The sequence below is a fragment of the Patagioenas fasciata genome, chromosome 1 (assembly GCF_037038585.1).
Source record: "Patagioenas fasciata isolate bPatFas1 chromosome 1, bPatFas1.hap1, whole genome shotgun sequence".
Lineage (NCBI taxonomy): Eukaryota > Metazoa > Chordata > Aves > Columbiformes > Columbidae > Patagioenas > Patagioenas fasciata.
Genome location: NC_092520.1, coordinates 178,454,520 through 178,467,531, shown reverse-complemented (window position 1 = coordinate 178,467,531; position 13,012 = coordinate 178,454,520). Strand labels below are relative to the sequence as shown.

Sequence of the window (13,012 nt, the reverse complement as noted above, 5' to 3'; positions counted from 1 at the left end):
TGTTTCACCTGCCCTATTTTAGGCATCTTCATCAAGATGAGACAAGGTATTTTTCAGAATTTCTCTCACTTGACTGTTTTCCAGATCACTTAGCACCACAAAGAAGGTGATCGATGAAAGAAACTCATATGCAATCATACCAATTAAAATCTATATCATAACACATATGTTCCAAGCCATCTGAGTAAGGTTGCATGGACATCTTTAATTCTTGCATCACCCATCCCTCAAGAGCTGAACTGAAAGGAACTTTGCAAAGATAAGAAAAAACATTTCCCAATATACACAAAAGCATTTGGAAAGGATGTCACAAAATGTTGCTTCTCCTGAGCACATTGAGCTGGATCCTCTCAAAGACTTCCAAATTGGAGCCAAGCCTAGGTGGATTTTCACTGAAATAAGCAGAAGAGACTTTCCTCAAAAGGACTTTCTCTTCTTCAACCAGTACCTACTGAAACGCATGCCCGTGTTCCAGTGCTTCAAAAAGACACATATTCACAAAGAAAAGCTTCTCCAACTTTTTCATCATAGGCAAAACAACGTTCTCTAAACACATTCCTGGAAATGGTAGAAAAATTTTGCCTGAAAAAGCTTAAAAAAAAAAAAAATTTTAAACCTGCAGACTTCGGCAGTTCCTGGGGGGGAGGTCAAAAGGGGTCACAAGAAAAACCTTCCTGTAAAGTGCTAAAGTTTTCACTGCTCTTAAAATCATGGGTTTAACTGTAAGACACTTCACAGAAGTCTCAATAAAGACATTCTTCCTGCAAGGGGGATCACAAAGAACCACAGAAAGAACACATCCTTTCCTCTTTGCTGCTTCTTCACAGTTGTTTTCTAATTTAAACACAGCAGCTGATACTTCTCCAACACTTCCTTGTCCAGCTACAGAATGGCAGAATGCACTGAGACAGACCAGTAGCACCAGTGCCTCACCATGATTTATAGCATCAAATGCTAACGTTTGAAATCTGGTCCATTATGTGAAAGCCAAAAAATAACTGAGATTAAATACATGGTGGGTGCTCACCTAGGAGTTTCTCTAGTATGGTTGAGGGTAGAGACTTATGCTGTGATCTAGATCCAAACTGGGATAACCTAAAAAACTTATCACAAAACTGGTAATTTCATACATTTCATGTACACCGTTTCCCAATGCTAATGCTGAAGAGAAATATTTTCACAAAGGGGTGAAGAGAAAATGGGCCTGACATGCTTACAGTTGAACTCAATGATCTTAAGTGTGTTTTCCAACCTAAATTCTGTGATCTTATGTTCTCATCTCATTAGTAGACATGAGAGAACTGAGTGGTAACTGTATGCAATTAAACATTGTAAACAGCATTATTATTTTAAAATAATGCAGTTAAGAGTTAGGTCCTTGTAATACAGGTCTTTTCTACACTTCAGAGTTGAGTTAGCTGTGGAATCTCTAAAGTAGATGCTCTTACACTGACAATGAAATAAAACATTGATTTAGCAGTGCAAACAGTGCTTAAACTGGAAGACTTCTATGCTGGCAGAATGCATTTTGTTGGTATAAATGAGGTGGCCACTTGCGGAGAACTGAGGAGGGGGACAAAGAAGCATAGCTCTGCTGTTTATGTCCCTACAAGCAAAGCTCTTTCAAGGTAGGACAAGAGCTAGATTTTTCTCCTTTGGGTCCTATTTTAAATCCCAACTGAAGTTCACGAGAGTTTTCCTACTGAGTCAAACCATCCTGGACCAGGCCTTGGCTAACTTCATGAAAAGCACCTGATGGCTGACCTAGGGATCCATAGTTCTTGTTGTTGTCCTCAACACCTGAGATGACAGCGCACTGCAGCACCGCTGTGGCTGGGAATTATGTGCAGCTCCGTGTATGTGCAAAAACTACTAAATCCTTTGGAGAGGATCACCTAGTAAAGCATATGCAACAATCAAGACAAAATTATACAGTTAGCTATAAATATAAATTCCAGGGCACTTGACACCTGAATTAAGAATTTGTTTTAAAATGAGGAAGTTAAATGTGAGTAACAACAGCTAGTTGTAAGTTGTTGGCCTCCCTGAGCTGAAAAATGACAGGAGAAATTGCAGGGAGAGTTTGGTTTAGACTTCATTTGCAGCTACAGGGGATGTTGTGCCAAAATCATACTAATGACAGAGGGGAAATAACAGGCTCAGTGTGTCTGCAGTTCAGGGTTTATTTTTATTTTTATTTTTTGAATTTAAGCTGCTTGAAGCCTTTAGATTTCAGTTAAGAACTCAGGCAGGATTACCTGAATCAGCAATAGCTTTTGGATATAAAATAAAGGATAAAAAACCCCCTCAACTACAAGTTTTTAAATAAAGTGTTGAGGGCCTTCCTAAGTAACACGAAACAAGTCCCAAAGCTCTCCCTTAAGGTGTACATATTATCATCTTTTCACGTATATAACCTTTGGATTATCTGCCAGGAATAAAAAGTGAAACCAACTCTGTAATTCAGAGGCAACATGGGTTATATATGCTTGTGTGTAATACAACAGGAAAATTTACCCTAGAAAGCCCTTCCTTCCTCATTAGCATCCCCATCTCTGTTCCCCCATCATCTGTCTCTGTTCTCCCCAGAGCCTCATTGCCCCTGATGCCCTACAGCCAATTTTTCCTACTGGCAAAGCCCCACTCTGCTTCCAATTTCACGTAGGTAACCTGAGGGTCTGAGTCACCACACGATTTGCTTACGAGAAAGTTCTTTTATACTGGTGTGGGTTCTGCATTTAAAAACACAATTTTATCAGCCAGGGAAGAAATGTCTGGAGGCACATGAGAGAAAGAAAGAAACCTCAGCTTGCCACAGGTTTACCTGTAACCTTGGGAAGCTGTCACATCCTTCATTACTCATCTCTTCAGGGGGCTCAGCACCCTTTTTTGGCTGCAGTGAGGCATGACTTTTCTGCTGGCATCAGAATTGCAATTGGAGATGAAACTGGTGATTGGTCTAGATAAGTACTCTTCATAAAATCACTCCTACCCATTTCTCCTACCTCAAGATGAAAACAGGTGAGATTTAAATAAAACCTGCAGTCAGGTGCTTGCCTTCAGTTTATTTAGAATGTATGTTCAATTATAACAGAAGCATCATTTTGTTGGGGTCTTCCAGCACCTATACTGAAATAGCAACAAGACTAATCCATAACAGCTGTCAGAATACTCTCGCCAGTTTCCTTACAAATGAAAATCATGAGACTCACAGAGGGTCAAACATTACTAATGTGAGTCACCAGTTAACTGATTAAAAAACCAAAAATCCAATGATTTTTTTTGGCTGAACATAGACTAACACACAGAGCAATATTTATCAATACTGTCTTCCTAAAACTCTCTGATAAATATTGAGTTCGTATGCTATGAAATGACCTCTTTAAATGAACAAAGCATGGTAACCATACATTTAGGAAAAATATACAAAGACAGGTTATGAGTTTTTTAAATTACGGTAGGGGAATGTGGTTTCAATAGCAAATGCACAGAGAACACAATATTTCACTCACTGTATAGCTGAGTAACACCACGGGAAATATAACACTGTGTAACAAAACCATGTTTCAAGACATGGCACTGGTGCAATTATCTTTAAGTAACTATGCTGATTTCAAGATAAAGTCGTTCAGCTTAGATGTTGATTTTTTTTTCCCCTATGTACTTTTCCAGCTCGCAGGAACTGTGAATAGTACTGTCTTCTCTGATCAGTACACATCTCCTATGTGCTGAATACTAGATGGTGCAGCATCTGCTTCAGATCTCATTCACACCAGTGTTGCACCAGAACACCATTAACCGAGACAGTTCAGATTTAGGCAACAAATACTCTAAAATACATCCTTTCTCAGTAAAAGTGTTCTGTAAAATGATGAATGAACCTCAGCGTAAAAGGATGACAATCTGCCCTACTGCATCCCAGTTTAACCTCTTAGTTTATACCCAGTACTGGTGTTCCAGGAAATGACCTGAGGGATTCTCAGGTTTCCTCCCCTTGGCCGAGCCCATCAGGTGCAGTTGGGTGTGTTATGTCCATGAAAAAAGTGAGGTGGATGGAGTAGTTCCATTCTGGATTTTTTAAACACCTCCCTCAGGGAAAGTCATGGGAGACATTTAGTGTTTTCCTCTCCCTGGAACGGAGGCAGGAACGGAGCCTCTGCTGCTGCTGTTATTTCCTCAGAGACAGGCCCTTTTAAAGACAGCTTCTGGGGTTACAGCCCAAGTTCTCTGTAATATAAAGAAAATCGAATCTGTCCCTTATTTCTTAGTCTCTTGGATGACTGCAATGCCACTAAACCAAATCCAAGGCTGACTTTTTTAATTGGATTTTTTTCTCTTGCGTTGAATTGCATGGCACATGCAGAAATCCTTTAATCTCCAAGAAGTTTAATTATCATCGTCTTTGTAACACTTTCACACCTGCACTCTGAATTTAAGTACTTCAGCTACCTGCTTTTTTTTTCAGATCAGCACAAATCATCCTTGTTAGTCTGCTGTTGACCAGCAACCCAAGCAGCAGGTAAGTCAACTTACTGAAAGACCTCTTGACTAACTTCCAGCTGACCAAAGGGATTAGCATGTAGCAGAGACTGCCGTTCTCTTTCACTCTGCATCTGGATAGCCCTCATGCAAAGTGGAAAGATCTGATCAGTCCTTTTTTTCCCATCTTTTACTAAATATATATGATGGTTATTTGCTCCTTCCCCCCACTTGCTTGGAGCCTGGATGGCAGACAGAAGTTATTACAGCCATCTCCTCCCTTCATCATTTGTTTTTAAATACTTACTAAAAGAAGCACAATAGCATATTTTTAGTAGGTGGAAGCTGCCCCATTTGAGGATCCAAACCCTTGAATTAGCATCCAGTAAATTCAGACTACATGCTTTGTGAGGAGATAGGAGGACAGATTCGGAAAGTTCTACTTTAATGAATAGCCATCATCAAATACATTAGATATTTCAGGTTGATTTTTTGAATTGTACACTATTTAGTCTAACTGCATACAAGTATAGGTTTCACTTTCCTGCCAAGTCTTCGAAGACAAATTCATCCATTACTCTTAGTACCCAGTAAGTAAAACATAGAATATTTCCATACGAGAAGTGGAACTTGGAAGATAATAACCCCCACGACCCTCTCCAGTTATTTATGACAATGAAATTGTATTTTTGGTTTTCTATTACAGGGACATCTCATTTCACCTTTACTGTTTTTTCTCATATAAAAAGCAATATTTATTAAGCTGCTTTTAATGAGGCCATGGTTTCAAAGGCACTAGAGAGAAATGTTAATTGGACCTGGAAGAGTAATTTGTAACTCATACGGTTCAGCTAAACTCCACTTATTTCTCTTTAGGGATGATCAAGAAGTTTGTAAAGAAAGAAATATCTGTAAGATTTATTAAATCCTTGTAATACATGACAACTCCTCTATTCTGTAATCATCTACTAGCAACATGGCTATCAGAATGTAACAACAAATAATAACTAGGCAGAGAAAATAAAGTAAAAAAAAAAATCTGCAGGGCAAACTATACTTGGAAATCATAGACTTTTCTTATTAAAACATCTTGATTTTAATTGCTTACAATTTACAACTTGGCCACAGTTCAAACACTTGGTGTGATTTTTTTTTTATGATGGTTACCTCTCTTGGGCTGTATTTGTTTTCCTTCCTTAGTTATTTCAGCTGAAACAGGTCAGCTGTGTCTGAGAGCACCATTAGGCAAAACCATACTGTTTTGACCCCACACAAAAAATTCTGTAGGCTTTACACTAAGAATTTATGTTCTCTATGTGACTTTAATATCTGTCAGATCTTGCACAGAGAATCAAGAGAAGGGCCAGGAGGGCAGAGCAGGACCTTCTTGGGCAAGAAGTGGAGGAACTTGGGGAAGGAGCTGAAGTGAGAAGGTGACTGATCTGAAAAGAGGCTGCAGTACATGAAACTTGGGAATGGTTTGCTAAGAGACAGGGACAGGAGAAAGGGCTAAAGAAGGACAAGCATGAAAACTGCAAAAGGTCTTTATGGATGGAAATCAGCAGCGTGAGAAAAATGTGTTGGAAAATTATCTAAGCCTAATTACCTAAACCTTACTTGGCAGAAGTAAAAACTGGGCTGTAAGGGGAGGGAATAGCATGTTGGGGATTTAGGACCTTCTAGAAAAGACAACTCAAACTAGGTCAGTAAGGAAAGGCAAATTCAAGCAGCTGCTGGGAAAAAAGACAATACAGCTAGGAACCAGGATCAGAACAAACAGGAAAAAAGCATCATGCTTACATGAAACAGACAGGAAGGAACATGGGATACTAAAAAGTTTACAGTCCTCCACTGTCAGCAAATGTGTTTGAAACCCACTGGTCACATGTGTCTGTCAAGTCTTTTCTGGTCCCCAGGAAGCATGTATGTACTGTGCTGGACAGGTGGTCTGATAACCCAGCCCACAGGGAGCAGACTGGTGGGCTTAATGGTTCTCACTCTTCTCAGGAACTATTTGGGTACAGACTTAATGTCAGATATAAAGTTCTTCCCACAGTGAAACCTAGGTAATGGTACATAAAAATGCATCAACACTGTTAAGGATGTAATCTCACACAAATATTGGGAAATGACAAATTGACAGTTGCTTATGCAACACAGTGATACCATCCATTACATAACGAAATACTATTTTCTTACAAGGCCCCATTCCACACCTCTTTCACTACTCAGCAGTCCTCATAGCGAAACAGGTGTCCTGACCATAAGACAAAGCACTCTAGGTTTTGAGGGAGCTGGCAGTGAATGTGACAGGCATGTGAGGTGTGAAGAGGGAACTGTAAAAAAGAGGTCGGGTAACATGAAGGAGACACCCAAGTGCTGCTCTGAAGTACCAGATCATATTTCTGTAAAGGCTGAAAAGGACATTTAAACTGCATTGGTCACTATTTGCAAGCATTTTCTTGTTTCACTGTCAGTAGTCAGCAGCAGTACGTGTTGATCACACAAAGTACTGATGGATCAAGAACTGGGTTTTAAATTTGTCAGCCCAAAATGACAGATTTTATTTTTAACCATAATGCCTATTTACTTTAGGTTTCCATGCTACCCCTTTATCTCAAGAGGTGTCAAACAGGTATTGTCTTCCTTTTAAGCCAGGTAAGTAGAGTGGATTAAAGCAAATAAGCAAGCATGAACTGATGCCTGGCTGGTAGGTATCAGTCCCCTTATAGGCTCACGATGAGATTCAGTGAAGTCAGCATGTCATATTTAATAGCAGCATGAGAGATGAAAGGTTAAAAGGAATAAACCCTCCCTTGGCATTGTAAAAAAGCAGTCCAGAAAGCCAGAAAACCTGACAGCAGAAAACATCACAAGACTCAGGCTTCTCTGAAGGAAAAAGCCTCTTTTGGTGCCAAAGATAAGTTGCATCCCAACACATCTGTGTTTTGCTAAACGAAATCCTAACAAGCTAGCACAGGAGACAGAGAACTTATTTATTGTACACAACCACACCTGACTGTCAGTTTGTCCAAATGTCCTGATGCAGGCAGCTGGGCACAGACAGCAGAAAGCACAAATGGTGGTATTTATAGACAAGGAACTTGTACAGTAAGATGAGAGACTAACGTGCCATTGCATGTACATGTAAATATCTGTGCAGTTTGCCCAATATGGACATGAATTGTGCATTGGCCTCCAGGAGTGACAAAAAATCCCACGTATTTTACCCAGTGACACATCTGTGAGTGGATATTTCTTGAACAGCTAGAGAGAGATATGTCTGTGTCATCCCTTGCCAAAGAGAGAGTCAGTACATTTGGAATGACCTTGGGAGACTGAGGTTCTCTCCTTGAGATCTGCATATTGCCTGAAGCACTCAAACTGTGGCAGGATTAGGCCCTCAGGAAAAAAACACCAGGAAGTTAATAACTTTGCATTGAGACAAGGATCTGGGCAGTGCCTTTGGTAAGCCTGTGGTCACATAGCAAAGGCAGGAAGAAAATTCAAAATGAAGAGCCGCATGAAAAGGTTATTATCTCTCCTGTGGGTCTTGCGACTGTCTCACATGCACACCTAGCTGGACAGAGGCTGAGCAGACAACCTCAATCCTGACATTTCCCAACTGGCATACTCAACTTTTTGACTTTCAACACTGTCTTCTAGCATAATTTGTGTACGTGTTTGTGTAGCAGTACTTGAAGTAGAGTAATACTTCAACTAAAACAGCTATTGTGACCTTTGCTTTGCACATGAATTTTCATTCAATCTGCCTCTGAAGCAACATAAGAGACGTAGTGTTCTTTAAAGGTTTAAGTAACTAGTTCACATTTAGAATTTCAAGGGATCTAAGTCTGTTGCTCTGTGACAGCCAGGAGACCTGCAGTTGCAGACAAATGCTAGAGTAGACTACCTATCTGGTCTGTCAAAGACTTGTAAGAGACAAAGGAAATGTTAATTTTAAGTTTATAAAGAAAGAGCAAGAAAAAGGCAGTGTGGAATCCTACAGGTTTCCTGACTTTGATTCAGCTTTGAAGGTCTTGTGACATTTATAAGGTTTATGAGGATCTTGAGTCTGACCCTTGGTCTTGTAAAACTCGATAGCTCTTAAAGGTCTCCACAGCTCTGGATATGCTTGAGCGATACTGCTTTATGAAACTTAAGGGCAGCCCATAAGTTCTTTTCTCTCCTATATTTCTTGTCTTGCACAAATATCTGAGTCTACACTGGATCACAGATTACTTCACCTGATGTTTAAACTATGCAAGCTTTCTCTCCCCAGTGTTCTTTCTGTCAGACGGAATTACTGAAGGGTGAGGCAGATCTCTTTACATGCACTCACTATCGTAAAACTGTTACTGCCTTTTTTTCTTTTTAATGGTGAGCTTAAAGAGGCAAAAGGCTTGGACAGCGCTTGTTAAACCGCTGTCAGATTTACTAGCAAACGATTGCATGAATAATTCCCTTTCTAGAAAGCTGTATCTGTGGTAAATGTCGAGTTCAAAAAACTGAGGGTGTTGCTCTAGCTAAAGTTGACTGGTTCTATGTCAGGGTGACTCTGGTAGTTGGGGACTAAAAAACAAGCTAGCCATATCTATTTTGCAGAGAAAAATTACAGGATGCCACATTCCAGCAAATATATTCTGGCTCAAATAAGTGCCAGAACTGTTAAAGAAGCCAGAGAAACATATGGAATTTGAATGTGCAATATGTTCCTTCATTCCTGAAGACCACAGAGTGATTTGAACAAAGAAACTCCCAGTGAAGAGATGAGAGAGAAGTATGTTGTGTCTCTCAGGTGCAAATAGCTAACAAAAGCTTACTTTTGTGCCAAAGTTCTGGCAATAGCTGATAGTTTTGTTTAACGACAGTATCCTTGATTCAACCCCAGCAACAATATCCAAGATATAAAAAGATTTCTCAAAAGCCCAACAGCAGCAATTTATGAGCTAGAGTTACATAAAAATGTTACGGGCCAGAATTTAAACTTGAAGCAGTTGTTACCTTTGAACTGTTCAGTATGCTCCCCTTCAGAGCAAATATGGAAGAGTGCCCAAGCAGGTGCAACCCAAATTACAGAGACTCCAGTAGCATCATGGCAGATTTTGGAAAACCTGAAGGGAAAGTGCATCTGCTCTGCTTCCAAATAAATGTAGTGATAAACTTTTATTTCTTGTTCTAGATAGAGGCAGCGTAAATCTCTGCTTGCAGCTTGTTATTAGTGTTGCATTCTAATTCTCATTCTCACCCTGTGGATGCCTGACCTATGGGGTTTAAGCTGTGAGCAGCTTGTTGGGGCACTTCACCCAGCCCATAACCTCTGCCAAACAGTGAGAACTTTAGCCTTCCCAACCTAAGTTTATAGCTTGGAATTGATACTTGCTGTTTGGTTGCCACAGGAAAAGATTCAGGCTGCAACATTGTCTTGGCGGTGTCAACAAGTCACTGCCAGCTACCACCCCGCCTCTGCTCCTTCCCTTGCACATCATGAGGGACACAGGTTTAGTCATATGGCACACATGGAGCTGCCATACTCAGACCTCTCCCACTACGGGATGAAAATATGTGATCCACAAGATCATAAAGGTTGAATACTTCACGTGTAAGGATTAGAAAGACCAGTGACAAAGCTCACAATGTTTATGTTACTTCCACACAGTGTTGTGTAGGACAAGTCACCATATGCATCTCCTCTGCAAACACTGAAGTGCACCATTATTAAAGTCTCACAAAATTAAAAAAAAAGCAATTAAAATCAACAAGTAGCATAAGCAAACACATTGCTCCATGATAGAGGAGGTGTCTTGGAAATAGAATAACATTTGGAAGACCGTTACCTCCACAATCTCAAATGCAACTTTTACCAGGTTATAAAATATTTTCTCAGAAATTAGGTTTTCCTATTTTCTTCAGGGATTATTTTAGTATTTCCAAACTGCTACTATTTCAAATTTTCTTTGAAACTATACAGCAGTACACTCCACACACCAACCTGGAAACATTTTCAGCAGGAAAAAAACAAACAAAAGACCCAACAAGCTAACAACATCTCTTTCAAAAAGCTGAACTGACAAGTTTATTTCCCAGGACCCAGCTAAGCAGGATACTTCAGGACATATATTTATGCAAAAGCACAAGTGTAACCCCAGAGAGGTCAGTGGGACGAGCCACATGTCCTGTGTCACATACACACTTGATCACCCTGCACAGAACCCCTGGTGCTGTTTTTTACTTCAGTTTGTGTAGGTTCCAGAACCAATAAAATGTACAAGCTTCTCAAATGACCTCTTGAAGATTTCAGGTGAAGGAACTAAAGTCTGAGAAATATAGCACCTTTGAAACAGCTTATGCTTGCACGAGTACCAAAAGTCAGTTACACACTACAGACAGTAACTGAAAAATAGTTCAGGATTATTTTCTTCATCCAGTGTAACCTTTTCAAATTAAGTTCCAATTTCATGCTATCAGAATATATTTTATGGCTCTTTCCAGTTCTGGCCACATGGACCGCCACTTTACAGGATATAATCATCTGCTAACAGAAGAGAAGATATTAAAGAAAGTACTGGTACAATTATATCTCTAGGAGTATTCTAGTTTATACCGGGAGAGGACCCTATAGAATGCACCAGACTTCTAAATAACTTTTGTATGTTGCCCCCTCTCAGGCGGCTAAACTACTAAACTAGTGTCAAGGATCAGTTATTGATAAGCAAACTTACCCAATGCTCTACCTCTGGTTTTAGCCTATTTTCATATTCACATCAACCCTGAGGTGGGATTACAAATAGCTTGTCTTGTGGGTAACACAGAAGTCGGGGAACAAAGTAACATTTCTGTAACTCTTACATTTCCCTTCATGGCTCATATCCTCCCTTCCATGCTACTACCCACTTAGACTTCATGGCTCCTGAGCAGAAGTGAAGATAAAAATCAGCATTGTTTTCCTGGGACAGGAATCAATGGATTAGGATGATTCTATGATGCTATTGAATGATCCTAGGAAGAGTGATTTTCAGCCTTTGTGCCATGATTGCAATATAACTGCAAAATGCAAAAGAATCTTCCCAACGAAAATTTTTCACACCACAACCAGAAAACTATGCAGGATGTGCAAGCTGGAAAAAAATCAAAACCTACTGAGGGCTAGATAAGATCTCACAAAATCATAATGTATTAGAAAGAGGGATCCCTCCTTATTTTTTTTTTCTTGCAGACACTGCAGGATCACCATTCCATACATTTCCCAGTGTCTAATTAGTTTTTCCTTCTTTCCTTCTGACTACACAAGTCTGAGGTTCTTCTACCTTCTTAAGTTTCCCCAGGATAACACATTCATTGCCAGGAAGGCAGGAACAATAAATCTGGATTTGTTACTGAGAAAAAAAAGGGAGATAGCAGAGTTTATTCAGAGAAAGAATGACATGAGGAGACAGACAGGCAGGTACTGCCCGTGCAGTTACGACCCTGCAGTTCCCAGCTACAATCTGTATCCTCCTGCAATGAGCTCTACCCAGATAACACTGAAAAGAATGTTCCTGCCTTGAACAACTTGCAATTTAGAGCACAACAAGGCTTCTCATCATGTGGTTTTGTCCTCACACAAGCCTGCAAAGATTTCTGAAAGATTCTCAGTGAAATTGCAGCTGATTCCCTCCCTGGGCTACACAGAAGAATGGGGATGGGAGTTTTGTCTGAAATGAAAGCTTCACTTGGAACTTTGTCTAAAGCCAGTGGTTCTTTTTCTCAATGAGATCTTGCTCTTAGACAAAGTAGAGCATAAGGAATCTGTGTTTGGCTGTGCTGATAGATAGGGTTTGGTCATCCAATTAGAACAACTAAATTCTAACCCTTTTTAGGTGGCAAGATCACCCGCATTTCCATTTTCTACATGGGAGGTTCCTGCCCAGATGCTGAGCTGTCTCCACCTTTCTGGATGTGGACCTTGCATGAATGTCCAGCAGGCCTGCCAGATGCCACACAAACCTGCCACTCCATTTTTGACAGTTAAGTAAACAAAGATATATATTATAATAAAAAAAAGTAAAAATCTGTGTCTCAGAGAAGAACTACGAGGGCTGTTCCAGAACAAACAAATATCTAACATTATTCTTCTAAGTATTAATCTTTCCCAAGGCTTTGAAGTTTGACAGTGCTATTTCACAAATTCCTATGGGGCTGCTTTACTGCCAGGCTAGAAATCTGACTGTAGAACTAAGGAGGAAAAGAAGAGAAAGATCCCCAAACAGAAAAGAAATATTTCAGTCTGACTGGTGAGTATTGCTATTTCTTGCTGCCATGAATTTTCTGTATCTTGCAAAAAATGGAGGGGAGATGACACCTTCCAAAACAAATGGAAATAACTCAATTCGAAATATGTTATGAAAAATTAGCTGCTCTCCTTGACTTCCCAAAAAACCTCCCTTCAGTGAGTTCAATTGAAGTTTGTATAAAGTGTAAGCTCATTTTTCAAAGCATAATTTGCCACCTCTGCATTTCTTAACAAATTTTCTCTTCCCCATTGTTTTCTATG

At 39.9% G+C, this 13,012-nt stretch overlaps 1 protein-coding gene across 16 annotated transcripts in view; it reads right to left on the bottom strand.

Moving 5' to 3' along the window:
- GRIP1 (glutamate receptor interacting protein 1) overlaps nt 1-13,012 on the bottom strand; it is a 327,070-nt gene that overhangs the window by 62,365 nt on the left and 251,693 nt on the right. The window lies entirely within an intron of this gene.